The sequence below is a fragment of the Vicugna pacos genome, chromosome 6 (genome assembly GCF_048564905.1).
Source record: "Vicugna pacos chromosome 6, VicPac4, whole genome shotgun sequence".
In the NCBI taxonomy this organism is placed as follows: Eukaryota; Metazoa; Chordata; class Mammalia; order Artiodactyla; family Camelidae; genus Vicugna; species Vicugna pacos.
The window spans coordinates 95,391,780-95,404,718 of record NC_132992.1 but is presented as its reverse complement, the minus strand read 5'-3'; the positions used below and the strand labels follow the sequence as shown (position 1 = coordinate 95,404,718).

Below are 12,939 nucleotides of genomic sequence, written 5' to 3'. Positions count from 1 at the left end.
AGGCTGCAGCCTAATGGACAGACAAGTCAGATCCGCTGTCACAAAGACACGCGGCCAGCGACTCTCAGGAAGGCAGTTCAGTGGGCTCGGGAGTAAAATTGATGAACGGAGGAAAATCCTTACCAAAGAGATTGAAACCCCAGGAAAGAATCGAACAGGACTGCTGGAGCTGAAGAACCCAGTAAGCCAGACGAAGACCGTGTGGAAGAGAGACTCAGCGAGCTCGCAGACAAACCGAGCAGTGACACCGGCAGAGGGGGAAAGAGAACTAGGACACTGAGCGATGAAGAAAGTCCATGGGAACGACCTGACTCTGTGAAAGGCAATGTCAGGGCAGTGGGTGTCCCAGGAGGACAAGAGACAGAACGGGAGTGAGAACTTCCCAACCCGGGGAAGGAGCCGGCACACAAACCCATGAAGGTAGGAGAACACCTGGTTACCACAATGTGAAAAGGCCTTGTCCGAGACACACTGTATCAGAAGTGTCAGAAGGCAACAGTTGGGGAGGGTGTAGCTCAGTGGTAGAGCGCGTGCCTCGCATGCACGAGGTCCTGGGTTCAATCCCCAGCACCTCCATTAAAAATACATGCATACATACATGCATACATACATGCATGCATGCATACAACTATTTACCTCCGCCTCCAAAGCAAAAGTCAATGACGAAGAAGTTCAAAGGCAGCCAGGGAAAAGAACGGTCAACTGCAAAGGAACCCCCATTAAGCCATCAGAGGACTGCACATCAGAAACCCTACAGGCCAAGAGGGAGTGGGAGGGAGTGGAACGACGTTCTCAAAATGCTGGAAGGTAAAAACTGTCACCCAATCATACTCCATCTGGCACAGCTCTCATTCAAATGTGAAGGAGAAATGAAGGATTTCCCAGACAAACAGAAGCTGAGGGGTTTCATTGACATTAGACCTTTCTTATAAGGAATGTTGAAAACAGCTTTTCTACTAGAAACAAAAAGGCAAAAGTCCACAAAACTTTGAGCAAAGTGATAAATAGAATCAGAACATTGCGACTCAACAGAACAGAGCTTCAGACAGCTTGTTACAGCATGAAGGCTAAGAGGGAAAATCACTCTAGCTGCTTCAGCCTGGCAACAAGCTCACGGTGCAAAAAGGGGCCACCTGAGGCGCAAAACACACGGGGACAGGGAAGGAGCCGGTACAGGCAAAGGAAGGCACGTGCTGTCAGCAGAAAAAGGCCTGTCACCTCTGTGACGCTTTACACAGTCCTCGTGGTAACCACAAAGCAAATCCAGAGCAGAGACACAAAACATAAAAAAAAGAGGAAACAGAAAAATATCATAGAAAATCACCAAACCAAAACGGCAGAAAGAAACACAGGGAACAAATAACAGACACAGGAATGAAGAAGACGTGGTGTGCACACAGTGAAGTACTGCTCGGCCTTTTTTCAAAAATGATGAAATCTTGTCATTTGTGACAGCATGGATGGACCTGGAGGGAACTACGCTGAGGGAGCTAAGTCAGACGGAGAAAGACTAATGCTGTATGATGTCAGTCACATGCGGAATATGGAAACAGACGAGCACACAAAAAAGAAAAATCAATGAACAAAACCAAACAAGAACACACGGACACAGAAAACGGAGCAGCGGTTACGGGGCTGGGGGTGAAATGAGTGGAGTCCAGTGACGGACGGAAACTGAGTTGCTGGCGGTGAGCGCGCCGAAGGGTCTACAGGCAAACGTGCTGTACATATGAAACTTACACAGTATTATAAACCAGTGTTACCTCAATAAAAAGTAAATCTTAAAGAAAGAAGAAAAGAAAAGAAAAGAAAAGAAAAGAAAAGAAAAGAAAAGAAAAGAAAAAGAGGCAGTGGGAGGCCTGAGACCGTAAGTGAGACAACCAACTCCTGGCCGAAGTGACCCCATAGGGCAGGGGCCCGAGACCTGGCCGAGGTTTGGGATAGCCCACCCAGCAGCCACCACCTTCAGGTCACCCTTCAGTGCCCCAAGGAGCCAAGAATTCCAGGGGGAGCCTGACCCCTGGCCACACCCCTGGTGGGCATGGATGCCCGGCAGTCGCTCAGGCAGGCTGTGCTGTTTGTGATGCAGCCTAAGAGCCAGTGTGGGTCCCAGACCCCAGCCCAAATCTCCACAGAGGACATCAAACTAGTCCGAGTGTCATATCAGTCACTTATCCACTTGAAAGGCTACGCTTACCATGATTCCTTCTAAAACCAGTGGTAAATTTTCTCCCCAAATTGTTGACTCTCGTGAGGGACAAACCCCGCACATGTGCAAATGTGAAAGATTGAGACACGGCCCCCAGGGGTCCCACAGCCCCTCCTCCCCCAGTGTGATTCCTTCACGTCAGAGCTGCCCCCTCCCCCGGCACGGCACCACCAGACCCTCCCCCTGGAGGCCCGAGTGGCCCCCACAGGGCCAGGCTTCCTCCCCTAGCAGGGACCAGACGCCCCATCCTGTCCCACTGGGACCCCCACCCAAGAGGTGCCAGGACAGGTGACCAGGAGAAGGGTCCCCTTGTCCTGTCTCCCAAACACCAGTATCACAGTCCAGGGGCCCAACGACCTCCGAGATCTCCAAACGCTGCCCTCAGCGGGACACTCACCACAGGTGCAGCCAGTGCAGCCCGATGACCCAGGGCCAAGGGGTGGCCTAGCACCAGTGAGCCCGGCCTGGCAGGGGTCAGGACCCAGGCCGAGCCTGGGCTGGCATCAGGGTGGCCTAGAGCTGGGCTCAGGTAAGCCTGGGCCTGCCTCGGTGCAGGTGGCCCCTCAGGCCACTGCTGGCCACGGCGTCCGGAGCAGCACCTCTCAGCTGGACCTCAGGAGCCCGCACGTGCCGGGCTCTGCTGCTCCCGTGTGGCCATCAGCAGCATCGCACCCACTCGGCCCACAGGAGGCTCTGCCCAGACCTGGGGCTCCTGGGGCGACAGGGGCAGTGGACAGGGGACACGAAGCAGTGGGGAGGGGCAGAGGGCAAGGGGCAGGGGGCATGGCCAGCACCACTTGGTGGATGGTGTCCGCGTTCAGCCTGGGGCCCAGTCCGTGTGCATCCTGGGTCCAGTCCTCCCTGCCCCGCCCCCCGTCCTTTCAGGCAGGTGAGCTCTGGGCTCCTTGGAACCACCTTAAAGGAAGGGTCACACTGGGTGCCGGGCACACCGGGGGGCCCTGCGCCTGGGCTCCTGCGTCGTCAGATGTGTCAGCTATCCTGACACGTTGAACTCGAAACTGAGATCACTGCTGATCGCTTTTCAGACCTATCTGACAGCAACTGGGCTCAGTGAGAAGTTTATCTCATGCCCCACACCTCATCAACCTAGCCCTGGGGTATTAAAGGATTTTGGAGTTGAAAACGAACCTACAAAGAGCTCTTCTGTGCTGGACGCACAAGTCAGAATCCTGTGAAGTCCCTCCTGTGTGAAGTGATGTCTGTGACGTGTGGCTATATCCCAGCAGCCTGGACACACACCTCTGGGCAGCTCAGTGCAGCCATACAAGGTCCGTTCCTAGTCTGTATAAATCAGCCAGGTATAAAGCATTAGAAATATTTAAACTCTTGTAAGATAACCAGCTCTATTATCTAAAAGCACAGTCATAAAACTGAATACTTTTCTTGAATTCAAATAAGAAATCTACATTTCTTTGGGTCAAATGCGAAGGCAATAACAAAGCAATTTCCATACATTTCACCACTAAAGGATACTGTAGTTTTCATTTATATGCTTAATTTTACAAAAGACATCATGTTATTACTTAAGAACAACTTTACTGGATTTTAAATGTCTTTTTTGACTTGGTTGGTTTTTTTTTTAGTGGGGGGAGGTGATTTAGGTTTGTTCATTTATTTAAGAAGAAGTGCTGTGGATTGAACCCAGGACCTTGTGCATGCTAGGCACGCACTCTACCACTGAGGTACACCCTCCCCTCTTAAATGTCTTTTTTTTTTCCAGAAAAATGTAACGGGTTTATTTATAATTGCTGTGAAGTTGAACTGCTGAAACTTGTTCACTGAAACATTTTGACTTGCATCGATGTTTTGTATCCCTCATTTGTATTAAAAATTCACACACAAATGAAAATAGAAAAACCGCCAACACCTGATTTCCATCCCCTATTTTTCCACCTGCAATCGTATACTTAGGTACCTTTTGATCCCATGGAATAAAAATACCTAACGTTCAGAACTACCAATAACAGGAAGACGAGTTTTTTGTTTTTTTTTAAGAATGAAATGTTTCCCGTCATAGTGGATTCTTAAGCACGTTCTCCACATGTGCGGCATGCTAGCTGGATGTCTTTTGGCATAACTGTTACATGTTTGGCACGGACAGCACACAGGTTGGTGTCTTCAAAAAGGCCAGCCAGATAGGCCTCCCTTGCCTCCTGCAAAGCACCAACAGCTGCACTGTGGAAGCGCAGTCTGTTCTCAAGTCCTGAGCAATTTCCCGCACCAGGCTCCGGAAGGGAAGTTTGCGCATCAGTTCGGTGGACTTTGGTAACGTCCGACTGCACGGGGTGCCGCACCAGGCCTGTGACGACGAGGCTTCTCCGCCCCTCCACCAGAGGGCGCACCCCCGCGAGCGGCGCTTGGAGCCAGTTGCTTCCTCGGCGCTTTACCACCGGTCGATTTGCGGGCAGCCCGCTTTCCACGAGCCGTGGTATAGAGATCTCCTTACTTACCCCGCTTCTCCTTCGGCTGGAGCTCGGCAAGCTAGAGGCGGCGCTGGCTTTGGAGAGCGACTTCAATGTCTCTACTGACTAATTTTTTAATAACCTTAGGCGCTTCGCCGCAGTGCTGGGGCTCGGGCGCCCCTGGTGGCCATGCTATGCCATTGCGTGTTCTGCCAGCCCCGCCCCAGCCAGGTGGGCTCTCAGGCAGGTGAGCTTTGCGGGCATCCCATCTGACAGCATAAAGCTCACCCTCCCCTCCTCCCCGTCCTGCTCATGGTCAAGTCCCAGAGTAACGTCGCCTGGCGGGGAGGCCCTGACATAGCCCCACCAGCCTGGTCTCCTCTGCACGTCACCTACCCACTTACCTACATGACACTGTCCCCCCCACGGGTGCAGGGCCTCTCCCCCTAGGAAGTGAAAGCCAGCACATCCTCAGCGACACACACGCTAAACTGACAGGGGCCGGGGTGGAAAAGGAGATGGAAGCAAACGAAATTTTGGAATCTGCAGGCGGAGACGTGGTGATCAAGTCACAAGCTGAAATCTCAGTCAGCAGCCAGGAAAAAACACAGCAACCCAACTTCCACTGCAGCACGGGAAAGGCTGGGTACCTGGGGGCGTCAGGATGGGCCCGGGGGCGTGTCCGAGAGCAGAAGACCAGGGGACAGACAGCAGAGAAGACCCTGAGCCCAGACGGGTGAGGGCAACTTTATAAGGAACCACCAGACTTTCTGGGTCAGTTTTGAACTTGGGAAGGCATGTCCACCTCCATCCAGAACCGCCGCACCGCTAAGCGGCCTGGAGCATTTCCACTTCCAGCCTTTAGTGCAGGGAGGCCGGCCAGGGACACGGGGCTCAGGCAGACACAGCAACTGCCACGCAGGGTCACTTAGGCCGGAACAGGAAGAGGCGTGTCCAGACACACGAGGGCCAAGAGAACCTCTGCCCACAAACCCATTCTGGGTCTGTTAGGGCAAAACTCAGTGGTGTGACACAAGGAAAAGTCAGTGGCATGGCTCACATGAGCGAGGTCCCTGCCTCCCTCCATGAACGAAGTCAGAGACCAGGCAGGGCAGGTGGGGCAGCTTGAAAGTCCCTGGTGCAGGTGACCCTGGTGGTTCTCAAACCCACCAGCACACGCGCTTTCCAGCTGGAGGGGGCATCCGGGAGAGGAAGGGGCCTTCATTCCAGCAGCGGAGCCTCGGCCCAAGTTGGGTTGCAGCTCTAGGATGGCTGGCAGCCCAGGAGGAGCCTCCAGAATGTTCTTCCGCAGGAGGTGGGGAGGCCAGGTGGACCTGTGCGGAGAAACCTAACCAGCAACTCGGCATGAAAGAACGAGTGAATTTTGCACTTTTAAAGCAAAGCAAGAACCTGAACAGTAGTCCGCTGAGGGGAGAGGAGCCCAGCAGGAAGTAAAGGGGCCGGCATCTGGCCATGCCAGGGAGGAGCACCTAGATGCTCACTGTGCGCCTCTTTAGCACATGTGGAGCTCAGCGTACACAGAACATTCACTAGTGCTCAGTCCACTCATCTTCTTTAAAAGGGAAGTAAATTCTGACGCCTGCTGCAGCGAGGAGGCGTCTGCAGGGCAGGATGCTGGGCGAAGCAAGCCAGACACAAAAGGACAGAGCTTGTGTGAAGCTGTGAGAGCAGGCAGAGAGCTAGGTGTGAACAGAGGAAGGGGGCAGGAGACCACGCATCTTGTGAACAACGGGGGTCCTTGGAAAGACAGAGAAAAGCAGGAACCTCTGGGCAGATAAGCAGTCACACCTTGTGGAGTGACAAGTGGCCTGGAAGCTGACAAAAAAAGGTGGGAAAGGCAGTAATCTCCAGTGTCCGAATGTAATCTTTTCCTCATTATGCCCTCATTTCAATAAAATTAGCCTTGCAGATCAGAAGCAACCATCATGCACAGACGCCATGACACTTCCGATCCAGACTAAATAAGGACAAAAGTCCCTCCTGCCCTGGGGAAGGTGGAGCTGGGATGATGATCAGGGAATATGACCCCCACCTCCTCCCTCCCCAGTGAATATTCCATCTATTCATTTTTTTTCACTTGAAGTGTAGTCAGTTACAATGTGTCTATTTCTGGTGTACAGCACACACCCATTCATTTTACACCCTATGTAACCAACTTGCCAAGGAGACTCAGGGCAGGGGCTCACCTGAGCTGCCTGCTCTCCCCTCGGGAGCGTCCTATCGCTTAATAAATCCTCGCCTTACTTTCTTAACTTCCCTCTCTTGTCTCCAAATTCTTTCTGCAACAAGACAAGAACCTAGCCTCTGGCAGCGCACTGGTCCACAGTCCCTGGAGTGACAAATCGCAGAGAGAGAAAGCATGGTGGGGGCCTGGGGCTGGGGCTGGGGGAGTGGGGGCGTGAGGACAGAGCTTCTGTCTCACAGGATGAGAACGGTTCCGGAGATGGGTGGTGATAGTGGTCGCACAACCATGTGAATGTCCTTAACGCCACCGAGCTGTTCACTTAAAAATGGGTAAAATGGTAAATTTTATATTATATTTTACCACAATAAAAAAATAGTGAACAAAATTTACCACCCTGAAAAATGTTCAATGGTGAATTACACAAGACATTTTTTTTTAGTCCTACGTTCCAAACTAACAGCAGACAAAACGTAGGATGGAAAAAGTGACTGATCCAAAAGACAGTGGGGTGGGCAGGGAGTAAAAAAAACAAAAGATGACAAACACATAAAATAAGGTGGTAGAAGAAGGTCCACATGTAACAGAATTCACCAGAAATGAATACAGATTGATTTCGCCTTTTGAATGTAGCGTTTAAACAACAAAGTTCACCTCTGAAGCCAAACTGCACAGAGAGTGCCCCAGTCAGCTCGGGGCCCTGCAACAAAACACCACAGACGGGGGACCTCAAACAGCAGACAACTATATCTCACCGTCCTGGAGGCTGGACGTCCCAGATCAAGGTGCCAGCATGGCCGGGTCCTGTGAGGACCCCTCCTGGCTTACAGGCGGCTGCCTTCTTGCCGTGTCCTCAGCGGTGGGGAGAGCGCTGCAGTCCCTCCCCCTCATGAGGGCAACAACCCCGTCATGGGGGGCCACCCCCGTGACCTCACCTAACCCTGCTCACCCCCCAGGGGCCCCGCCTGCAAACACCACCCCACTGGGCTAGGGCTTCAGCGTACGGATTCTGCGGGGACACGACATTCAGTCCACAGCAGAGGGTTTGAGGATAAAGGGCGGTAACTCATATACCATGAAAACACAAGTCCAATCAAAGCACGTGGCACAAAGCTGTTGGCAGAATGGAACGCAAGGCAAACAGCACGAGTAGCAATTGCACAGACGCTCAGAGTAACAAAGGGACCAGGCATACGGAACCTGTTACCAACCTGCAGGAACCAAAACCCAGTGGAAAATGTAAGGCAAAAGTGACAGACATATGGGAAGGTGGCAAACGCAACCGCACATGAGGCGTCAACAAACCGCCCTCGCCCAAGACCAGCAGACTGCTCCGAGGGCAGAACTCCTGGCGATGCCTCTTCCAAACCCAACGCCTCCTCTCAATTCCCAGGACTTAGGACGACGGGAGGCTTCAGTTTACAGGGCCCAAGGAGGGTGGGGATCCAAGATTATCAAAGACAATTGCTATGAAGCTGCAGAGAAAAGCGAAGACCACGTACAGAGCACCAGGGATCAGGCTCACGGGAGACAAAACAGTAATCCTGGGTGCCAAAGCCCCAGGTGCGGGCGGGGATGCAGGGCTCGCTCACGCAGCCCTGGAAAACCCTGTGGCTTCTCCTGGAGGAGGTCAGCAGCCCCTTGCCTGTGTCCCGACAGCTTTACTCCGAAGTCTGTAAACCCAGGGAAACTCCAGCCCGAGGGTGAGAGACCACAAGAGTCGTCACACCAGCACGGCTTACGTTAGCAAAAATCTGAAAAAATCCAAATATCCACAGATGCGGACGGGATGGGATCGTGCGGGAACAACCACATAAAGGGTCTTTAACTGGCACGCGGAATGAATGAAGACAGGCGACAGTATGGGTGAATCTTAGCAAAACTCAGAGTGAAAAAGCCAGAGAGGAACATACATAGCATGACACCCTTCATAAAATTAAAAACAACTGAAGTCAAAATAAACACTCAGAAATACATACTGATTCAGTAACTGCACAAAAAGGGAACCGAAGGAAAGGCACTCCCAAAGCTCAGGGTGAAGGAGCCCGTGGACGCGGCAGGGGCGGGCTGGGGGACCACCGTGAAACGCAGTTACTGTCAAGACCCCAGCTTCTGCTCTGGGCGGCAGGTCTGCAGGCGCCTGCTCCGTTATTTCAAACAACAAATTAAAGAGCTGATCCTGTAAACAAACGCACAGCCCGCACGGACCAGAGAAGGGCGCTTCCTGGCACCTGACGTCCACTTAAAGAGAGAAGATTGCACCCAGAATTTACACAGGCTTCCTCCAAAGCAGCAAGACAAAGGCGATCTAACAGAGCAACGGATACAAATGATTCCTGGAAGAGGGGCCATGACCCCGTGAGTGACCAAGGACATCTGGACACAAACCCGCCATCCCCGCCCCGTCACGGGGGCGAAGCCGACAATGCCATGCGCGCCAGGGCTGCAAACCTGGAATGCCGGCTGGCAAGAGTGCACATGAGAGCAAGTGCTCTGGAGGAAGGGACAAAACTGAAAAGTCTAGTAAAATTAGAAGGTGCTGCTCTTAAGGAGATGCATAAGTGGCCCCCGTGTGGCCCCACTTCCTCCACAGCAGGAGACTCTCCTCTGGACACCCAGGCACCCTTTCCCTGGACTACCCGGCAGCTCAGTGGACCCACATGTCCAACTTCAGGACTGTGGGGTGCAAGCCAGGCGCCTCATGCCAGTTTCTGAGAACCAGGAAAAGAGATCTGACAAGTGTCTCCTTTCCAGGTCTTCAGCACCTGTCGGCCACAGCTGAGACCTGCAAGGAGTGTGAGAGCAGGACTCACGGAGAAGCCACATGAGGGGGGAACATGTGTCCCCAATGGGCTGGACCAGACCAGACTGGAAGCCTGGACAGCCTTCCAGACTCGCCTGGGAGACACAGATATCCACATCTTCTGCCCACTGTCATCTCCAGTTTCATCATGTCTCTGGGGGGACGTGGACGTGTCCACTGTCAGTGGACAGTCAGCCTGCCTTCCTAAGTGACCCAGCACCGGTAAAGATGGAGCTGGCCCCACACTGGCAGAGGAGAGGCACCAGGGCGATCCCAAAGCCAGTCCGTCTTACACTGTGAAGGGGTGGCCATGGGGCAGCCACTGGGCATCCACAGCAATGCCCTGCCCACGAACACAGCAGGCGTCTTCCTCACCTGTCCTGACCCCTCTCCGCATCCAGGCCACTGCCACCTTCCACACTGTCCCCCGGCCCCTCTCAGCCAAGCCTCCCAGCCCTTGACAGCCACGCCCTCCTCCCTCCCCACCTGCTTTGCTGAACTGCATGTGCCTGGGCCACAGGACACCCAGGGGTCAGGCACGGTGGTTCTGGGTGTGTTGGCGAGGGTGTCAGCCTTCATCCAGTCTGGAGTCTGAACAGAACACACGGTGCAGGAGGGCGGACTCACCCCGGCCTGACCCGGGACGTCTGTCTGCTCTGTCCGTGGACATCCTCACTCTTGCTTCTTGGTCCTTTGAACCAGACTGAACTACGCCACCGGCTGTCCTGGTCCCAGCCTGAAGCCAGCAGATGTGGGACCCCTCAGCCTCCATAATCACGTGAGCCAGTCCCTCCTAACAAATCTCTCTGTGTCTCCCAGCTGGCTCTTTTTCTCTGGGGAACCCTCACACACCTCGAGAACCTCTGTCCGGCCTGCCCTCAGCCCCTGGTGCGGCCCAGCCTGCAGGGCCTCCCCAGCAGGACTCGCTCTGCCACTGGGGCCCCTGCGAGCAGACACGGCTGCCCCATCCCAGCCCCACCACCAGGCTGGATCCTCCGCAGCACCCCGCCTGAGGTGCTCTGACTGGGGTGTCTTTTTCTTCATTCGCTGGTGAGACGGCGGTTACCTTGTTTTCGCCACAAATTAGGCCTCTCCTGCTTCAGGCCTGAGAGGCAGCGTGTTGTGGCATCCTGTCCCTCCTCCGCCCGGGGCCACCAGCTAAAGAGCCTCGAGAGGGCAGACGACGCGGCAGCCATCCTAGAGTGGGCGGGGGTGCTGGGGCTCTCGTTCATGGCTTATCAGTTGCTGGATCTCCATTGCGTCACCGGACAGAAACGTCGGCGTGTGCGGCTGTAGGTGTTACCTGAGATGAGTGGTTTCCATTCAGCTGAGCTGCTTACCACTACGAGGCAATTTTCCTACAGAAAACATGAATGTGCTTTGGAACAGAAGAAGGAGGGAGGGGCAGGAGTTCTGACGCTTTTTTTCATCTTGAGTGACTGAGCCGTGTCTCTGGTGTGATGAGACCCGGCCTGGTGGTCCCCACAAGCGAGTGGGGTGTGTCTGACCCACCGCTCCAGGAGGAGGGAAGGGGACACGGAGGTCCCTGGCTCCAGGGAAGGAGACAAGCCCCCAGGCCCCAAAGGACAGGTACCCGGCTCCCGTGGCCAGCCCGCAGTACACAACTGTCATGGGAACCAGTTCTGGACCAGGGCAGCTGAGTGTCCCACACTGGGAGCTTCCGAGAGGGGCTTCCCCACCAGTAGGTGAGCCCCTGTCCTCTCTTTCTGGGATTTAGAAGCTGTTCTTGAGATGACATGAGGCTTGGTGCTGCCGTAGCCCCTTGGACCAACTTGGGGGAGTGTAGCCAACCCTCCAAGATGGGAAATAAAGTCAGACAGAGCCTGGGTCCTGCATGACATGGCCAGCTCACGGACGCTACCCTGGGAGGACTTCAGCTCCGAGCAGGATAAGGAATGTCACCTTCACCTGGAAACATGCTACTGGCGAGCTCTCTGGGGGATGTTCTCAGCTGGGGCTTTCTGAGAACCGACAGGCAGAGCCCAGCAGTCCAGGGGCACAGGGCTGGGGCCCAAGACACTCCTGGGGGCACATAGACCCTGGAGGGGCCAGCTCCCCAGGCACTTGGAGACGGGGGCTGCTTAAGCTTGAGGAGAGTGAGTCCCACTCTGGGATGCTGGCCTGGATCGCCAACCACAAACGCGGTTACTGTATCCAGGTCTTCTCCTCTGACCCTCCACCAGCTCTCCATCCGCAGTGGTCTGGGGGTCTGGGGGAAGGATGTGGCCTGGGAGGAGAATGGCTGCAGGGCAGAAAGTCCCCTCGTGATGGCACAGGGAGGCTAGACCTGCAGGAAGGGCACAGCACCTGGAAACACCCTTCCCGGAACCATGACCCACACTGCGCAGGCCCTGCCCACCGCCCCTCCCCCTCCCTGCCAAACCTCCCTAGGTACTTGGGCCACATCTGGTGTCCACTCTCCTGCCCACTCACTAGTGAATTCACTCAAGAGGAGTGTCACCCCCAATCTACAGACACTGTTCTGTCCAGTCGACAGGGCATCCTTGCTGACCTGACAGGTGACTCTGCTCACCCGGCGCTGGACACCACCCCCTCCTCCTGTCAGCTGCCCACTCCCCACCCCTCCGGCCGCTCTGCTGACCCCTTCCCTGTCTCACCGTGAGTCTAGGGGGTTGGGTCTCAACCTGTTGTTTCCTTGCTCTGGGGCCCCTCCCGCCCCAGGCCCTCTTCTGAGATGGACACACACACACACATGTCCAGTAGTCACCTCCACATGGGTGCCTCACACGAAATGAAATTCTCAGTTCCCCCAGAACTCCTGTGTGACCTCCCACCCTGCAGTCCTCCCGTCTAAGGAAACGTGCCCATATGGTGGCTCAGGCCTGAGGTCCTCCCCATCACCTCCTTGACCTTCCCCCACACCCACTGGGTCCCCAAGCCCCGCAGCCCACCTCCCTGAGCCTCTCCATGTCCCGCTGACTTTCTCGCCCGCAGTGCTGAGCTGGCTGAGGGCCACCAGTGTCCCCGCATGGTGACCTCCTCCAGCGCCGCTCCAACCTCACTACTCCCCACTTGGGACAGAACTGGCAGGGTCCCAAACCCGAGCCCCTGCCCCACCACCTCATGGCCCCTTGCCCACCAGGATCCTTTCAGGCCTCTCCCACCCCAGGCTACTCCAACCCCATCTCAGGAAGGCCTCCCAGCCCAGACGCCTCCCTGCAGGTACCCCTACAGTCTGGCGGCCCCGTGCGCCCGCCTCCCATGTGCTCAGGGATGGTCTCTGCCTGGGCTTAGCAGGGCATGGGCACTCCATCAGGGC

At 55.0% G+C, this 12,939-nt stretch overlaps 1 non-coding gene and 1 pseudogene across 1 annotated transcript; one reads left to right on the top strand and one right to left on the bottom strand.

Annotated features, from left to right (window-relative positions):
* Window positions 1–503: 503 nt before the first annotated feature.
* TRNAA-CGC (transfer RNA alanine (anticodon CGC)) lies at window positions 504–576 on the top strand. The gene has a single exon. It is a non-coding gene; the product is annotated as a tRNA-Ala (tRNA).
* Window positions 577–3,738: 3,162 nt separating this feature from the next.
* Window positions 3,739–10,870, bottom strand: LOC140697054 (histone H3.3A-like; annotated as a pseudogene).
* Between the last annotated feature and the right edge of the window lie 2,069 nt (window positions 10,871–12,939).